This window comes from Gobio gobio, assembly GCF_949357685.1.
Source record: "Gobio gobio genome assembly, contig: scaffold_143, whole genome shotgun sequence".
Taxonomy (NCBI): Eukaryota; Metazoa; Chordata; class Actinopteri; order Cypriniformes; family Gobionidae; genus Gobio; species Gobio gobio.
This window is the reverse complement of record NW_027645597.1, coordinates 60,858-74,824: the sequence shown is the minus strand read 5'-3', so window position 1 is coordinate 74,824 and position 13,967 is coordinate 60,858.

Sequence of the window (13,967 nt, the reverse complement as noted above, 5' to 3'; positions counted from 1 at the left end):
TGAGTGAAACTCTTTCCACACTGCTGGCAGGTGTAAGGCTTCTCTCCAGTGTGAAGTCTCATGTGGCTTTTAAGACCCCCTTTTTGAGAGAAGTTCTTTCCACACTGCTGGCAGGTGTAAGGCTTCTCTCCAGTGTGAAGTCTCATGTGGCTTTTAAGATGCCCTTTTTGAGAGAAGTTCTTTCCACACTGTTGGCAGGTGTAAGGCTTCTCTCCAGAGTGAATTCTAATGTGTTCCTTAAGGCTTCCTTTATGAGTGAAACTCTTTCCACACTGTTGGCAGGTGCAAGGCTTCTCTCCCACGTGAAGTTTCTTGTGGATGTTAAGGTGGTATTTTTTAATGAATCTCTTTCCACATTTTGGGCAGGTGTATGGCTTTTCTCCAGTGTGAATTCTAATGTGTTCTTCAAAGTTTCCTTTTCGAGTGAAACTCTTTCCACATTGTTGGCACGTGTAAGGCTTCTCTCCAGTGTGAATTCTCATGTGGATTTTAAGGTTTGCTTTAAGATTGAAACTCTTTCCACATTGTTGGCAGGTGTGAGGCTTCTCTCCAGAGTGAATTTTCCTGTGGACTTTAAGGTGTTGGGTTTCATTTCAACTCTTTCCAGGCTTTTGAGTGATTTTTTGTGAGGAAAAGTCTGTGGAGAAGGGGCACTTTTCAGTCTGTGAGCAACTAAAAGATTTTTCTCCAGCTATGAAATCATGATGTTGCCCATACAGATCTTTCTTTTCCATTTTATTTAGTTCTTGACTCTCCACTTGTAGTGCCATCAGATCTAAAAGAGACAAAAAACAAGTTAACCCCAGTTCAATGGCACAAAACAACAGACATTAAAACCGTTGAGGCATCAAAGCAAGAAACATGTATGTTACATCCTATACCCGGTAAGCTACAGAATAAAACTCTCTTTTCATCATGTTTTGATTCTATGTGTTCAGGACACTGCCACCGTTTATATTGAAGTGGTTTGGAATATAGGGCTTTGCGATTTGGGGAAAATATCTAATTGCGATTTTTCTGACAGATATTAGGATTGCGATTCAATTTGCAATTTAATTTTGTTAAGTCCAGCTTCAGCTGCACACCCTCAAAGTTAAAGAAGTACAACATGCTGTAGGAGCCTTACGTAAGAATCTGTTTCAACCACTAGATGGCAGAGTGCACCAGTGATGTAGGTGGGGTCACCAGTAATATCACATGATATTTAAACTTCCTGCGGGTTGTATCAGTAGGTGGCAGGAACATATGGTTCTTATCACAGAATCAAAGCTTTAAACTCTGTAACAACAACCTATACATTTTAGTAAATTGACAACAAGTGCGAACAGATTTCGCTGTGTGGACAGTTTATTTCAGATTCCTTACCACCTGTCCGTGGCTTATAGGAAAGCTATTACAAAAGTAAGAACCTTCTTAAGAGGATATCGTTTGGAAAAATGTTCTTGTGCATTGGAATGCACGGAGGAATTCTGTAAATGGAAAGGGTTTTGGCTCTCGCTTATGGCAGAGTGAGTGACTACTACTGGAGTGTGGATTGCCTACCTGATGTGTTGCAGAGTCTTGCAGTCTTGCACTGAACAATGTTGAATGCAGAGAAATCTTCGAAGCACTACGAAACCCCAGTGAGTGAACTTCTTTGAGCGATATTTATCGCATGATGAGATAATGATTAAGATGATGATGATGATACGGGACGAAGTTCGAATGATTATGTTGCTCTGCAATCAATAATGATTTCAGTTTGAAAATTCTGTGGTCTTGAAGTGGATCTCACTCAGTTCAGTATTATTATTGCGTTGTGACTTCCTTATTGAAAACGCTTTTAAAGGGAAAGCACTTATGTGCCCAATGAGCGTCATTGGAAAAATTAATGATGATGAATTCACGAGTGCAAAGGATGATGCCGGTGATGCGGAGTGCAACTCAGTGCATGGCCATGCTGTTATTGAAAGAAACAAGAGTTTTATAGAGATCCATTGCAGTATGTCTCTTTTGTTAAAACTTTTGAATAAGCCGTTGAAAAAGAAAACAGGTGACAAGCAAGAATGTCTTTAATATCTCTAGCAATATACAAGAGAGTTAGTCTGTAGTTGTCACAATATGAGAGCTGATCAAGGATATGCTTGTGCAAAGAATCTGCTCAAAGAACATTTTGGTAGTGAAATTAAAGTAACAGCAGCATATGGAGAAGGTCATGAACTGGCCTGTGATAAAAGTGTGAAGATGTTTTCTGAGAAGCTGTTGTAATGTAATGGAAGATTTAAAGCATATGACTGAAATGATTGTTCCATCTAACCTTCAGCTCATTGAGATGAAGCTGCCTTACAAGCAGCAGCCTTCCACTTTTTTCAAAACTTGTGAGATACAGGAGCATCGCAGCAACAAGGCTTAGTTTTCTGATTTGGTGAGGTTTATTGAGCATCAAGTAAAGATTATTTCTGATCCATTGTTTGGAGAGCAACAGAGTGGACAGGCATCCTCTTAATTCCATGCCAAAGCGAAGCCTAAATCTACCAGTAAAGGGTTTGCAAACTATGGGCGGCAGTGGCTCAGTGGTTCATGTAGGTTGGCCACCCGAAGATTGGTGGTTCGATCTCCGGTTCCACCTGACCAAGTGTCGAGGTGTCCACGAGCATGACACCTAACCCCAGCTGTTCCCGATGAGCTGGAAGGTGCCTTGCATGGCTGACACCGCCGTCGGTGTATGAATCAGTGAGTGTATGGGTGAATGTGAGGCAATATGTAAAGCGCTTTGGTGGCCATTGGTCTGTTAAAAGCGCTATATTAATGCAGTCCATTTACCATTTGCAGCTGTTCATTCTCTTTCAGAGTTGTGTCCATCTGAAGAACAAACTACCTGTACTAGTCCTTCTCAACCAAAGGACGACAGTAAAATGTGTATTGTCTGTAATGGCTGCCATTCAATGGAAAGGTGTTCTCGTCTAAAGAACATGACACACAGAGAAAGAAAATAGATTCTGTTTTGGCTGCTTGAAGACTGGGCATGTAAGTAAAGATTGCAGAAACCCATTAATCTGTGAAGTCTGCAATCAATAGCATCCCTTCTTGCTTCACATAGAAACCAAAAGCAAACCATCACCATTGACAGTAAAAAATGCTCAAGAAAAAACCTACCCATCACAAGAAACATTCTGCATTTTTAAATTTTCACAAAAACACAATTTAGTATGTTTATAAATCCATTTACATTCACGCGGAATCACACGGCGTACACATACACGCGGAGATGATGGTTCGTTTCGGCGTACACATACATGCGGAATCACACGGCGTACACATACACACGGATAGCTCAAAATGCATACAGATAACACGCAATTTGGCTTTAGAAAGTGGCGTGTATGTTTACGCAAAGTCATGATGTCATGTCGTTTTTCTCAATGGCTTGAGGCCAGAACTATCAGCAGTGAAACTGAGTTGCATCGTATGGGACGAAGCCCATCTGGACCTGATCAGAACACATGCAGGGCTTGCAGAATCGCTAGATCATGATCATTATGAACTTTACTCCAGTCTAGTACAACAATGTTCCTCAAAGTCAGTAAAGTTAATAAAGCCAAATTAAAATGTCATTTAACAAACTAGATTTGGGCTAAGCCCCAAATCTTTAAAATGTCTGGCTCCGCCCCTGCCAGATACATTATTATACTGTTGTTTTTTCTTTTGTTTGCCAAATAACGTATTTGTCCACTCACCCAGCCCCCAACCCCACTGAAAAAAAAAGTTCAGGCGCAGAACTTTTTTTTGCTTTAACCCCTGTAGTGCGGAGGCAGCGCAGAAGCTGTGCGTAGAGAGCAGGAGCAGCGTGCCCGTTGTGCTTTCACATTGGCAGCATGTCTCACGCAGCTGAACCGCGGCTTGTGTATTGCAAATACAGACGAGTTTTGTACATTCTGTCACCTTTTCCGGTGTTCTCCTCCGACCCGTCTGTCTCGTGCTTTGATTTATGATGTGCAGCATATATTTGCTGAGAATGCGACAGTGTTCCCCTCTGTCCCAAATACAGATGCATTTAACATGCTGTATATAGGTAGTTTACATGATAAACGTGACCTTAAAGTTAAGATATGCCTCTAGTTTTAATAATTTAAACGCCTCTGAGTGCGGTGTACATGCTCTAATCTATTAACACAAGTGCTGCTTCTGCTCTGCTAACGCATACGGTGTGTGTGTGTGCGCGCGCGTGTAATGCACGGTTTTATATCCACCGATCAAGCGGGCCAAGTACTAAAAAAAACAATTATTTGTGGGTAGATAAGAGATAAATCATTATTGTGTTTGTTTCTTTTCATGGTAAAATTCAACGAATGTGCTTTACTTTTTACTTTTACATTTTCAACCAATCAAGGAAAACATACGCATAGAACACCTCCTAGTGGTCATTATATAAGAAAAAACATTAAATAATGTTTAATAACTTATGCAACTCTGTAAAACACGGTGTGTATGACGGTAAACTAATAAAGCCTATATCCAGTCTTAACTTGGGTTGAACATATTTAGTGTTGTGTGTTCAGGAAGCTGCAGTGACGGAAAAAGTGACAATGTAAGATTGTGTTTAGACTATTAAGGAAATGTAATTTTGTCAAAGAACTTACTACTTTACGTCTAATTTTGTGTTGCGGAATGAAAAAAAATGCATGCACAGTAGAGAAAATTGTGAAAATCGTTAACACTTTGTGTGTGTGTGAGTGTGTGTGTGTGTGTGTGTGTGTGTGTGTGTGTGTGTGTGTGTGTGTGTGTGTGTGTGTGTGTGTGTGTGTGTGTGTGTGTGTGTGTGTGTGTGTGTGTGTGTGTGTGAAAATGTTAAGAAGCGCATGGATTTACACTGGTATTTCAGTTCTGCTTACCTAAAAAAAGACAGGTCAGGATAGAAAATCATAGAAATTTCAGTTCAGTTAGAACCAAATACAAAGGTCAAATGGAGAAATGAGTGCCCTGAAAACCCTATGGTGACTGGAGCAGTGACTAGAGCCCTGCATTTCAGGCCAAGCCCGACAGGCTCAGACTTATTCATGGGCCTCGGGCCAATTTTCACGTCATACCTCACATGCGGACCTGGGCTTTGGGCCTGTTTTAGGCTTCTCCTCAACTTGACTAAAATATATTTGCAGTTGATATGTACTTACCATGAATTCATATTCATAAATACATACTATGAATTCTGATAAGTTTTCTTTCTTTCTTTGTGTGTGCTTTGGTGAGCATATATTTATGAATTATATGGACTCCTTATATCATTTGGTTTTTTGGTGTCGTTTTGCAGTCTGCAAGTATCCTTTTTTGGAAAGAAACTTGATTTATTTATTTTTTTTTAAATTTGAAAGCTTGAAGAAAATATAGTTTTGTGAGAATCACTCTTCAAACTGATGGTTTACTTTGCTGGATATGGAAAATGATGAAACAATGAACATGTTAAACTAGATAAATGGTTTATGCTTCATTTCACAATACATTAAATTGCAAAAGAGTGTGATTAAATACAGATTTTATTTCTATAACTGTGCATTTAATTTGCTTAATTTAGTTTATATATCTTTCCTGTTCTTGTTAATTGTTATGATGAAGAAAGGGAATGTGCTGATATTCCCAGTGCACTAACATATTTCACACTTGTATGTATATATCTTTACAAAAAAAGTAGATATTGGGTTATGTTCCTCAAAATATTTTTCCAGGCCTCTTTCGTATTTTTTTCCTAATCTAATGTGTGACGTCATAATAATGAGTATTTGTCTGGTCATGTGACATCTACATGTCTGTCCACATGAGGCAACCTACTTCATGTAAGATAAAAACTCTTTAATTAGGACACTCTTCAAAAAAATAGATGGTATAACGTAAGAATGGTGTAGAGTTAATAAGGTTTTGGGAAATCCAGGACTGAACATTTGAACAAGGATCAAATGACTGAGTTCAGTTTTGAGAATGAAACCAACCTGTTTGTTCCTCAGTTTCTTCATGTTTCACTCTCAATGTGTCTTCAATCTTCACGTCTTCACTCTCCTCTTTAATAAACGGCATCTTTGCTTGTTCCTCAGTTTCTTCATGTTTCACTCTGAATGTTTCTTTAATCTTCATCTCTTCACCCTCCTCTTTAATGAACTCCATCTTTATAATAGTGTGTCATGTGGATCTCAGTCACTTCATCAGGAGTGTTTCTGTGCGTTTGTCCTGTTTAAGATGAAGAATAATTAGAAACAGAAATAGAAACACATCCCAACTAAATCTCTGAGTGTCTCACTCAGCTCTAGTTCAGTTACTGGTAAAGGACAAAAACTCTCATAAAACTGCCCATAAAAACATTCAATCATACTACAAATTATTAACAGAGCACATATTATATAGTAAGTTTTGTATTTATGGGTCAATGACGTGGCGTGTCAATTCTGGTGTCCCAAGCATATTAATAATATAAAAAATGTATAAATTTTTAAATGAACTTCATTACATGACTCAGCTTCCCCCTCTTTAATTACTCATGTGAGAATTCATTAAGGGTTATTAGTATTTAGTAAAATCTTCTAATAAAACATTTATAACGTTTTTATATTAAAAAACTATCTATTTAATCTAAAAGATTACCTTAAGTGGTGATCGCTAAGTTGTAGTTTTCCATAGGTGGTTATGTTGGTGCCTGATTATAAAGAAAAAATATTTGTTTTGTCATTCCTGGATAACAAAAAAACCTTTGCTAGCCAGGACATGTCATCCGTTATCCAGAATGACATATGCATAACAATCTAGTTTTTAATTAACATTTGTAAACTTTTAGGCATAGTTATTATAGTTATATTATTAACATTAGATTAGATTAGATTCAACTTTATTGTCATTACACAAGTACAAGTACAAGGCAACGAAATGCAGTTTAGGTCTAACCAGAAGTGCAATAGCAGCAATTGCAGGATATACAATGGATGCGTAAGTGCAGGACATGGATATGTACTGAATATGTATAAATATGTATAAATAGAGAGACGTTATTACTATAAACAGAACTGAATTTACAGGTGAATATGTACAGTGAATAAATATACAGATGGCTATTACTATAAACAGAATTTACAGGTGAATATGTACTATGAATACAATATACAGATGGCTATTACTATAAACAGAATTTTACAGATAGAGGTATACAATAATATGTTAGGCTAATATGAGGAATAGCAGTGGATTAGGGTAGTGCAATAAATTATGGACAGAGCTATCCGGGAAAAAAAGTGTAAAGTGCAGTGGAAAGTGGTTGCATATTACATTTAGAAGTACAGTGCAAAAATGCAAATGTAAACATTGGTACTATAAATACAGTCGGCAGTGCAAATGAGCATAATCCAGTTAAGATATGGCAGTGCAAGATGCATATGTAAACAGTTGTTACTGTGATAAACAGTCGGTAGTGCAAATAACAAAGTGAAGGAACATGTGAGGTAGGAGAGTTATCAGTTTATGAGGGAAGTGGATCAACGGGGGTTTGAGTTCAATAAAGAGACAGCTCTGGGGAAAAAACTGTTCTTTAGTCTGCTGGTCCTGGTCCGGTGGATCCTGAAACGCCTGCCGGAGGGCAGGAGAGAAAACAGTCTGTGGGCTGGGTGAGAGGAGTCCTTGAGGATGCTGCGAGCTCGATGCAGACAGCGTTTCCTCTGGATGTGCTCGATGGCAGGCAGTGGAGTCCCTGTGATGCGCTGGGCAGTTTTCACCACCCGCTGCAGTGCCTTGCGCTCCGCAACAGAGCAGCTCCCATACCATACTGCGACACAGTTGGTCAGGATGCTTTCTATTCCGCAGCGATAGAAGTTCACCAGGATAGCCGAGGAGAGCTGATTCTTCCTCAGTGTCCTCAGGAAGAAAAGGCGCTGGTGAGCCTTCTTGACCAGGCTGGAGGTGTTGGTCGTCCACGACATGTCCGCCGAGATGTGGATCCCCAGGAACTTGAAACTGGAGACACGCTCAACAGCCATTCCATTGATGTGGATGGTGTCGTGTGTGCCTCTTGACTCTTTCCTGAAGTCCACGATGAGCTCCTTCGTTTTGGTGGTGTTGAGGAGCAGGTTATTATCAGCGCACCATGTGGCCAAGTGCTGGATCTCCTCCCTGTAGGCAGTCTCATCGTTGTTGCTGATGAGCCCAATCACCGTAGTGTCGTCCGCAAACTTGACGATAGAATTAGATCCATACACAGGCTTGCAGTCGGCGGTGAAGAGGGAGTAGAGAAACGGGCTTAGCACACAGCCCTGTGGTACACCAGTGTTAAGTGTGATGGATGTGGAGCAGGTGAATCCTGAACGAACATTCTGGGGTCTGTCAGTTAGGAAGTCCAAAATCCAGTTACACATTGAGGTGTTGATGCCCAGGTCTCCAAGTTTGGCCATTAACTTGGATGGGATGACAGTGTTGAATGCTGAGCTGAAGTCAACAAACAGCATGCGTGCATACGTGTTCTTATGGTCCAGATGGGTGAGCACAGAGTGCAGTGCCATGGAAACGGCATCCTCTGTGCTCCTATTGCTCCTATTAACATTATTTACATAATTAAAAACATTTTTGCCATATTTTTGCTGTCATTCATCTTGATTTCATGATTCAATGAGTCAAATGGGTCATTATCATTGAGTTGAATTTTGTAATGTTAATGGTCAAATCATGAATAATGTAATCATATTTAATAATATGTCAACATTTTAATAAAGCTTTAGTATAGCTTCTGATGTTTTAAGGTCAATTCTGTCCTTCCAGATGCCTCTGTCTAATAAAGAGAGGCAGAGACGGTTCAGAGCCAAGATAAACGCAGATGCAGAAGCTAGGGCTGAGTATCTTGGAAAAAAGAAAGCAAGGTTTTATAGTGATGACTCAGTGGAATGATAATGTGTCAGTAACAAGCATTGTTTATGATGCATTATAATTTTACATATTTACTGTAATATTTAGAAAATATGATTGTAAGGAAATTGGTGTGATTACAACCTGCATCTAATACTCATTATTATTGTGTGTAGCTACTACAAATCAAGGCCAGTTCCCAAAAAGCCTGTACAGCAGATGACCCCTTCTGCTGCAAAGAAGAAAAGGGAGCAGTGGAGGGTACGGAATCGGAGGCAAAGATTAAAGCAGATTAATTAATTAATTTTTTTTTTTTTAAATTCACCAGATTGTGTCTCTTACCCCTGGAGGGTTTTGGCACAGAGAGCTGTCCTGCTTCTGCAGCCGAGGGAAGGGTAACAACTCTGACTGCTTCAGTCCCAAAGAAGTGGATATGAATTGCATAGATGTGTGTGAATTACCCACCAATGCTCCAGCAACAACGCCACATCTTACGATGACACCAGATATTGTTGGAAGGTTAGTGATGGCTAAATATGATGCCCAGCCATTTGTAGGCCAAGTCCTGAATCAGGGTGAAGATGTAAAGGGTGATGATGAACTTGAAGTGAGCTGCATGCGACAGACAATGGGCAGAAACACCTTTGTGTGGCCAACCACCCCAGATGTAATATTTTATTACATATATGACATGCAAGCCATCCTATCGGAGCCTGAGCCATTAACAAACTGTTCGTCACAACTATGTATCCAAGACTGGGAGAAATCCCAAAACATGTGGTAGTGTTTTAAACACTTATTGTGGGCGTCACAAAAATGTCTGAAGTTCATATGGACATGTTCAAAAGTTCCAAAAGCAACAGTGCTGTGAATTAATCTGATTACATAAGCAGGGTTTTTCCTACATTTAATTTTTTTTGGCGGCCGCCAAAACAAATTGTTGTCCCGCCAAAGCCTTATTTGATGAGTTATTGTGATTTATGATTGATGTAGAATAGATGACTGCTGCGCTTGCGTTAACTGAATGACAGAGAGAACGACCAGAGCTCCTCCCCCGCTCGCACTCTCTCTGTCTTCAAAATAAGCATTCTTAGCTTTCTAATATTTCACATATTACGTTAATCAAAATCAAAACGTCGGAAGACCGAATCCATGTTGCACGTGGCGCTATCAGACGATGTTTTCCTTTAATTACCGCTGGGTGTGAAATGCGCTCAAAAAACATTGACCGATTCTCTGACCAGCTGACATAAAGCATACTTTAAATAAACAGGAAACAAATCCCATGAAGTGTTTTCTGCGTGTTGACAAATCTTTCGCGATGTTCTAAAGATGGGATTAACACACACAACGCGTCTGCTAATGTCCGATTCGCCACCTAATGACTCCTTCGAACCGAATCATTTTAACGACTGGTTAAAACATCTGATCTGTCCAACACTGAACTCATCAGTTTAATCATTTACTCAAAACACTTGAAATGAGAACAAGTGTGCTTACCCACTTTAGCAAAAGTGGATAGTAAGAATTTATTTGGACAATGTGTAGTAAAATTAATTTAGTAAAAAAAATTTTTTAGTTTAGACTGGAGTGAGGTGAACCCAGAACAAAGTTGTTGTTAGCTAGCTGATCATTTTATGAAATTGTATATGGCAGAAAATTAGGCTATTTGTTAATTTTTTAATATTGATATGATTATATACCAAAACAATTATCAGTAAATAGTGTAAAAATGAGGAACAAAAACATCAAGGTATCAAAATAAGATAAGCAAAAATTACAAACTTTCTTTGAATTTATTTCAAATTTATTGTCAGTATTGCACTTGCAGATCATGTGGGTAGGGGACTTTTTTACTGTGCGTGCGTGCGTATGGATGACCATTTCTGTCAGCCACCACGAAGACCATTTTTGACCCAGGAAAAACCCTGTAAAGTTTGTTACACAAATGCTTACGTAAATGCTTACGCTTACGTAAATAAGTTTCTAATGTTGGTATTGTTATTACCAAATCAAATGTAGGTACAAAATGTATGAAATATGTTAAGTATGAAATGTTTTATTACAAAATGTATGAAATGTTGTTGCATTTAAGTGTTGGCTGAATTAATCAATTTACATTAAAAAAATGTTGATTAAAACTTTTTTAAATCATTAAAAGCTTGTCAGTGTCTTTTACTTTGTTTCAAGTTTGAGTGTTGGAAAGAAAAATGATACAGAGGATGGTTTTAATGGTAATCCTGAAAAAAAATTGCAGAATGTCCTTCCGTCTAACAGCATGTAATTCTGGCTAATGTTATTCGGTGTACAATCTATCTAGATCCCACACACCTTCTACCTATTTTTAGTTTACAACCTCAGGCTAGGTAAAGCAGGTCGAATCCTTAACTAGATCATAAATATAAATTTATACTCACTTTCTAGAAGAACAGACCCCCTCCGTGTCTGGTTCAGATCAACTCGTTTAGAAAGCAGAGACGTGGCAAACGATTTCTTTTATAAATTAATTATAAGTAGATTTATTTTTCTATTAACAAAAGGTTTTAGATACAATCAAATAAAAGTTTATAAAAAGAAAAAGTCTTAAGTAACAAAAAGCGGCAGTTCACAAAAGTCACCAGCAGATGTCAGGCTCGGATCATCAAGCAATGGAGAAGCAGCATGTCGCCTCAGCTTCTGAATTCCAAACAGAGATCAATACCTTATATATCATTTCATTATCACGCCTCTTCATTACATATTCAATTACATAGGTATAGGTCATCCAATCCAAGATTTTGGACCACTGTCAACTCCCTCAGTTGTTTCAACATATTAGTATATAATGCTTTGTGTTCCTTCATTCTCCGTTTCTTGGCTTGGATCCTCGATCTCCTCCTGCGTTTCGTCTGTAAGACATCATCCTACGGTAAAATCCTACTCCTTTGTTTTAATGCTTTATCACATACTTGCATGCTAATACAGTTTACATTTCGCCTGCTTGTCTTCTACATCAATAAATGACTTTCATACCAATGGTTCAGTGTGTTCATTTCAATCAACCAATAAAACATTTTTACAAAGTATTTGTCTCTGTCTCTTTACTATAAAACCAAATAAAACACTTTTTACAAAAGTCTTTGCTTCCGTGTCATTACTATAAAACCAAAATAAAACATTTCTACAAAACCATGTGTCTGTATTCTTGCTATGAACCAAAGTAAAACATTTTTACAATATCATGTTGTCATGTTTTTCCATGCTTACAAAGTCATTCATGAAAGTTGTATAAGAAAAACCTCCTTTAGGTTTTTCGGCCTTATAAACAGCTTGTACATAAAAGTTGTAGAAATAAAAACTTCTTATAAAAGTTTCTCGGCCATATAAACAACTCTTCACTTTGCTATTTCTATTCTTCTTGTGACTCTTATAAAGTCAAACATAAAGGTTCTCTATAAAACCTCCACTATATTTTTCTATAAGACTCTTATAAAGTCTAACATATAGGTTCCCTATAAAACCTCCACTATATCTTTCTTTTCTATATATTTCTTTCATCATAAAACCATGCATAACATATTGTGTGGTTAACATAGGCCTCTATACATTTGACATCATTCTTGGTTATACATTGGGAGTAAGACCTCCTTACATCAGTCCTTATTCCTGTATATATATTGGGAATAAAAGGATTAATTTCATCATTATTCTAACACTAACAATGACACAGGCAATTAATTGAACAAATATTTGTGTGTTAGATTCTATTTTTTGTTGAGTTAATGATAAAACAAGTCTTATTTACTTTATTGGAAAACATTTTTAAACATTTTCCACCTTTTTTAAAAATTCTGGTTCTGAATTTTGAGTTATCAGCTGCCAAAAATGAGTCCATGTCTATATGGTCCGTGTACGTTTTGATCGTTTGATTTCCTATTTGAAATGAAATAAGCAGAAATTAGAAAATGGCTCCTTTATTCGTTTTTTCGTTTAAAACCCCCCCGAAAAAACGAGATTTCGGCTTGATTTTTCGTTTTTCGTTTCACGGGTAAAAAACGGATAAATGACTTCAAAATTCGTTTTCCACATGTGGGCGGTCATGAGACGCCCCTTTCCGCTGATTGGTCAAGCAAATCTGAGCATGTGACGTCATCAGCCCTTCCCCAGTTCTGTGTAACAAAATAATAGTCTTCTTAAATTGTACAGGGCATGGGCTTTCTTCTGTGCAACTTAACGTGTTTCACAGAAAAAGTTATATCAGAAATATCAAATATTAATCTGCACCCAGCCTGATTTATTTAGCTGTGTGGAGTAGGCTAAATATGTGTGGTGAAGCTGCGCAAGACAGCGAAGAGCGGGTGTGACCATGCAATGTTCAGACAAGTGTTATACGCATGCAGCAGTCATAACTTTTCTTTACAATACGCTCGGTTTTGGACAAGGGATGGTCATTGCAAATACTGTGTGGGTAGCGATGATGGTGATTTTAAATTTTACTGTAACTGTAATCAGAGCCGCGAGCGAGGAGATGACTGACAGGACGATAGCGGAGGCAAGCGCAAGATAACTTTTGTTAATAAAAAACAAATTTTGTTAATTGATTTGTTCAATGTAAGAGTTTGTCTTTGTTTTATTGTTGTTGTTTTCAATCAAATAATAGTGAACCACACACTGAGCATTCGTTTTAAAGAGGAATTTCCAAAAAAAATGTATTTATTAATGTGAGTATTTTGTGTGATCTGTTTTTTTTTTTTAAATAAAAGTTTAATATATGTAGGGTTTTTTTTTTATTGTAGGCCTACAATTTTTTTGTAGTTTATGTTTTTCGAAAAAAAAAAATATTATTCCAGGCCTATGAAATTATAAAACTGCCAGTAGCTATAGTTGGCAGCGTAATGGATACAAGAATCATCCAACTGTTCAAAAACGCTGAATTATGCAAGAAAGAAACCTATACTTTGTTTGAAGCTATTTTTGTTGGAAAAATAGAGAACAACTGTAAAAAGAAATGTGCATTTAAATAGAAGAGAAAATCATAATTTTATAGATGTCATTTAGCAATGTTAAAGTTGGATATTTTGATTAATTGTGACAACACCATAACTTGTGTTATCCATACATTTATCAAGAAAAGATTTGTCAAT